We start from the raw sequence: 6,405 nt of genomic DNA on the forward strand, positions 1-6,405 counted from the left end.
GTCATTGAATAGTTCAATGAATTTCAAAGAATCTAGGAATTTCATTTCATTTAAGACCTAATTCATTTTAAATTTTGGTTTTCATGGTGGAATTGGTAAATCTTCATTTACTTACCTTCAAATAATTTACAATTGGATTACGACATCCTTCTTCCGAATTTTGAATTATTGTTTTGTGTCTTAGCCTTAATATTTCATTCTGCGAGTTATATTAAGGATTCATTATCTAATCAAAACTTGTCCTCTTCTTCTTTTGCAGATGTCAACGTCTAACAATGCTTCCGGTTCCTCCAACAACTCTGCTAACTCTTTCTCGCTCTTGAACATTAACGCGAGGATCACATTTGATAGTTCCAATTTCTATGATTGGATCCAACACATCCGAATGGGCTTGCGTTATGAGCACAAGGAATATGTCATCGACAAGGAGTTGAACAAGATAGAAGAAACCAAAGCAACTCCCAAAGAAATAGCTGAGTATAGGGCTCACTACAAAGATGCTACTAAAGTGTCTTGCATTATGGTGGCCACTATGACTCCTGAGCTGCAATAATTCTATGAGGACTATTGGCCTTACGAGATGTGCAAGGACTTGATGGAGAAGTACCATCAAAGAGCGCCTCAATATAGGTATCAAATAGTTAGGTCATTCATTACCACCAAGATGAAAGATGGAGAGTCCATCACGACCGACCTGCTAAGGATGCAACGCTATGTGGATCGTCTATTAAAGTTGAATGTGAACAATGATGATGATTTGGCTATTGGCATAGTCCTACAATCTTTGACTCCTAGCTATGATCAATTCAAAATGACTTATCATATGATCAATGAGGAAGTCACATTGAGCAAACTTCAAGGCCTGCTAAGAATTGCTGAAAGTGAATTGAAATGAAATCGTTTCGAATCCACTCCTACTCTTACTACTACTCCAGTCCTGGCTATTAGACAAGGAAAGGAGAAAAAGAGGAAATCTCTCTGTAAGCAAAGTTGGTAGGGAAAGTCTCATGATGGGTCTTCTTCCAGTGGAACCAAAGCAAAATCTGGTTCTGCTCCCCCTGCCTCAAATCCAAAAGATGCAATATGTTTCTATTGCCAAGACAAGGGTAATTAGAAGAGAAGTTGCCCAAAGTACCCGCAGGACATCAAGGATGGCAAGATCAAGCCTTCCTCGGTAGGTATTTACACTATTTTGTCTAAAAATTCATCGCATTCTAATTCCTAGGTCCTTGATACAAGATGTGGTTTTCACATTTGCTCTGAATTGCAGGGACTAAGAGAAAGTAGGAATGTGGAGCTTGGGAAGATGAACTTGATAATGGGCAATAGGAGATCGTCACCTGTTACCAAGATCGGAGTTTATTCTTTCAAGCTTAGTAGTGGATTATGTTTAGACTTGAATAATTGTTGCTACTCGTCAGAAATGAAGAGGATTATTATTTCTTTTCATGGTTTGTACATATAAGGTTTTTGATTTTCATTTAATACTATAATTGGTTCTTTTAATGCTTATTATAATGGTGTATTTTATTTTGAATCATTGCCTTATGATGATGTATATGAAACTGTGATGGTTGTAGACAATTTAGGAAAGATGTGTTGCACATTGATTCGTCTAATGGTTAAGCAAAGCATGCTTGTGGCATTGTCGTCTTGGACATGCAACCAAGAAGCGAATCGCACAACTCCAAAAGGATGGATTGTTTGAATCGTTTGACCTTACGTCGGATGATGCATGTGGATCTTGTTTGCTTGGAAAGATGAATAAATCACCTTTCACTGGTACTTATGAAATAGGTGATGGGTTGTTGGATCTCATACACACCGATGTGTGTGGTCCCTTTAGATTCACCACAAGAGATGTGAATCGATTTTATGTGACTTTTACTGATGATTATAGCAGATATGGATATATCTACTTAATCAAGAATATTTTAGAAACCTTTGAAAATTTAAAAGAGTTTAAACGTGAAGTCGAGAATCAATTGGGTAGGAAGATCAAGATCTTCAAATCCGATAGGGGTGGTGATTATCTTTGTATTGAGTTCCATGACTACCTCAAGGAATGTGGAATTGTTTCAGAATTGAAACCTCCTAGGACACCGTAACTTAATGGTATGGCTGAGAGGTGTAATCGAACCTTGTTGGACGTGGTTCATTCCATGATGAGTCGAGCTTCGCTTTCGATGTCATTTTGGCGGTATGCCTTAGAGACTATCACCCATATCCATAATCCAGTCCCAACAAAGAAGGTTGTCAAAAAACCTCACGAGATGTGGACATGGAAGGTTCCCTCGTTGGCACATATCAAGGTTTGTGGTTTTGAAGTTTTCGCTATACGAGTGACTCACGACAATATTGAACCTCGAAGTGAGCGGTGTATTTTCATCGGCTACCCACAGAATTCCTTTGGATACTAGTTCTATAGACCTAGTGAAAATGTGGTCTTCGTATCACGAAGGGAGTTTTCCATGAGAGGGAACCCATATGCAAAGAGGACAATAAGAGTATAATTGATCTTCAAGAAATTCAAGAGTCAAGCAATGAAGAAATCTCTAACACTATCACTCAACTCGAGGAAGAAATTCCTATTGACCCAATTTACGAGTCGTTACCTCTTACGCATTCCTCTCGAGTTAGATTGGCACCAGAGTTTTATGGTTTTCATATTAATATGGATGGTGATATGTTTATCAGTGATTGTACACTGGTAAATTTAGATGGGCCTTCTAGCTACAAGGAAGCCCAGGCGGGCCCTGAGTCTGCTAAATGGAAAGAGGCAATGGACAGCAATATCCAGTCCATGTATGATAATCAAGTTTGTAACTTGGTTGACAATGTACCAGGTCGCAAGACAGTTGGGTACAAATGGATCTTCAACAAGATGACCCACATGGATGGAAAGGTGCACATGTTCAAGGCACGACTAGTTGCGAAGGGATTTACTCAAACCCCAGTGGTTGACTATGATGAGACCTTCTCACTGGTGGTCAAGATCAAGTCTATTAGGATTACGTTAGCCATTGTTGCATTTCCTGATTATAAAATCTAGCAGATGGATGTCAAAGCCACTTTCCTCAATGGGAAGCTGGCTGAAGATATTTACATGTGTCAGCCAGAAGGTTTTGTGCATGCTAAATACCCTAATAGAGTGTGTAAGCTTGAGAAATAAATTTATGTATTGAAGCAAGCTTCTCGCAGATGGAATCTTTGCTTTGATGAGAAGGTCAAAGAGTTTGGCTTCTCCAGGAGTGAAGATGAGTCATGTGTATATGTAACGCCTGTGTTTCGGGCTTGCCATTTGTAGCAATGTAATAGTCTAGGTTAACCTCTGTAACCCGTTTTGAAATAATAAGATTGTATTATTTGAGTATTGTGTGTTTTGTGCTTAATTGCTTAATTATGTGGTTTGATTAATTAAGAATAAAAATAAGCGTCAAAATTTAAGTGTAAAATAAACTTAATATATTTGGTTAATGTTGTAGTAGTTGAAACGAGGTTTCCGAATATATATAGAACGCCCAAATCTGACTTCGTATGAGGAAGTTATGATTTATCGAAGTTCCGGCTTAGCGATATACAGCCTGTTTTACTCGATTTGAGATCGAGCGGTTGTTAGCCGAAGCAATCTAAATGAGAATCGAAGATCTCATTGTTGGTATTGAAACGATAAAAAGTTAGGCGAGAACGGACGTCAAACGAAGAAGTTATGAATTTATAACGAAAGTTTCTGTCCCGGCCTATTAAAAATAATTAATAAAAATAAAGTCAAAATTAGCCGACGGAGTCTAAATGAAAGTCGTAGAGCATGGTCTCACCTTCGCGTGGATATAAAGAACGTCGAAAACGGAGTTCGTATGAAGAAGTTATGAATTTCCGAAGTTTATTAATCATTTTGTATTTATATTTAAATCAAAATTCGGAAGCATTATCCGAAGGAGTCACCGATCTGATCCGAGGTACGCCCCGCGTACTCCGAGGGATGTCGACACTCGCACTCGAGCACTTCGGATACGTAAGCAATGACGTTTTGGGCAGTACGCCCCGCGTAACGCAGTACGCCCCGCGTACTCCGAGACTCCAGCCCCCTATAAATAGGATGCGAGGGTTCCGGGTATTTTTGCCAATTCCCTCTCGTTTTCGTGTCGAAGCTCTGTGCAAAAACCCCCGAAGCTACCCCGAAGTCCCGGTATCATACTCTAGCCCCGAGGCAAGTCCCGAGATCCCGAAGATCCCGAAAAGTGCGGTTCCCGAGTCGAAGCTCTGCCCGCGAGAAGTTCGATTTTCGAAGAGATCTTCCAGATCTGCTGTGGATTACTACTTCTATAAGCCGTAGTGCTGTCCGATCATCTTCTGATCAAGTGAGTGTATACTACCTTTCATAAACACAATAATAATACGAGTTTGGTTCGAGTGTATTAAGAGTATTGTTGTTTATAAGTGTGAGTGTGTAGTTATTTCTTCTAATACAATAATACGAAGTATTTTATATAAAAATACGTGCTATGTGTATATATTTGGTGGTGTTATGTGTGAATGAGTATTCACTCTCTTCTATCTTACAGATCTGCTTATTTCTTTATGAGATACGTATTATGTGTGTGTGTGCCTCATCTGTTATGTGATATATGTGTTGATTAAAGCATGCTATACAGGTTTTCTTTAAACTATGTATACAAATGTATATTTTTATCTACTAATATGTTGGGTAGAACATGGGTAGACAGTTGGTGTGTAATAAACAGATGAGAGGCCTCGTTGTTGTTTGATTGAGTCATCTAGCGGAGTTTAGATGACGACCACTGGCTATTCTAGACAGTCTTGTGGAAACATTAGCAGGTTCGCCACCTGTAGGTGTTAATGAACTTGGGTGTTCATTCGCTGTACTCCATCCCCCTCATGGTTGCCTTATTTGACTTATATTGCTGAGGTACCCCCGAAGCATGTGTTGTCGCCCCGATGAAATATTCTTAGACTAGGTCCCTTATGTTAGTTGTTTTAGGGACATTAAAGTGAGAATAACGGGAATGGGTAATTGGGTTATTGTTGGTTGGTGAAAATTAAATATGATATTTATTGTGGGTTGAAAACCCTATATGCTCACCAGGCTCCCAAGCCTGACCCACTCAGTTTTAAATTGTATTACAGGTAGTGGCGGAAGGGCATGAGATGGATGAACCATCAAGTTGTTTTGTTTACAAGTCTGCATATGTTTATATTTGTTATATGACTTGTAATGTATTCGTTTATGCTTATTGGTCTGAATCGGAACATGACACCCCGAGTTTTGATTATAATGAAAATACATTTCTTTTATGAAATGCTTCGGTAAACAATGTTTTATCATGTTTTGTTTTTGGGAACAAATTCCGCAACTCTTTCAAATCAAAAGGATTTACTCTGAAAATATTTAAAAGCATAAATGAAAATCGGTCTTTTCTGGCCGAGATTTTGGGGATGTCACAGTTGGTATCAGAGCATTAGTTTAAGCGAACTAGGAATTTGTAGGATTTCTAGACTTAAACTTAGAATGCTAAGTGAAATTTTGAGATATGTATCTGTTATGTTTTAGACACGAGCACTAGTTTATTTTAGGAAAGTTGCCTAAAATACTTTATGTGCTAAATGTTATATGTTGCCATATATGATATTATTTGTTCGGATCTATGGTCTGTTGCCGACCGGATCTAGAAACCTTATGTGTGTAGGATTCTAAGCGTACGTCTACGATATTAGAACTAGCATGTAAACGTTTCGGAGTGATAAGGATGATTTGAATATCTATCATGATTGAGGATCTAATTTCACCTTATTCGGTGTAGATCAAAATGGTGAGAACAAGAAGTGGAGTTGGAAATGCTGACGAAAACAGGAATCAACCACCAGTGATTGAGCCAATACCTGTCGTAGCAGCAGCACCTGAGCCAATAACCATGGCTGGTGTGCAATTGATGATTCAGACGATGTTGGATCGTCAGATGGATGAAACTAGACGGTTGCTTCAACAAAATCGTGAAGAACTGTCGATTCGTGTGGAAGAGCCTGAACTGAATGAAGGGCACTCGGAAGGTGGAAACTTCAGTGGGTCTGTTGGTCCAGCCAACCCACCGATAGTTAGGCAAGATAACCATGATGGAAGGAATGATGGAATGGGATGCAAGTACAAGGACTTTCTAACTTGCAAACCATCGACCTTCAATGGAAAGGAGGATCCGATTGGGGTTATGGATTGGATCTCCGAAATGGAGTTAGCCTTTATGACATGTGGCTGTAGAGGCAAGTTGCAGACTATCTATGTCGTGCGACAATTCCGAGGTGGAGCCGTTCGTTGGTGGAACACTCTAGGGAAGACCTTAAGCCCTAGCGAGCCACTGCAATTGTCATGGGCAGAGTTCTTGGTGCAGT

This window comes from Lactuca sativa, chromosome 2 (assembly GCF_002870075.4).
Source record: "Lactuca sativa cultivar Salinas chromosome 2, Lsat_Salinas_v11, whole genome shotgun sequence".
Taxonomy (NCBI): domain Eukaryota; kingdom Viridiplantae; phylum Streptophyta; class Magnoliopsida; order Asterales; family Asteraceae; genus Lactuca; species Lactuca sativa.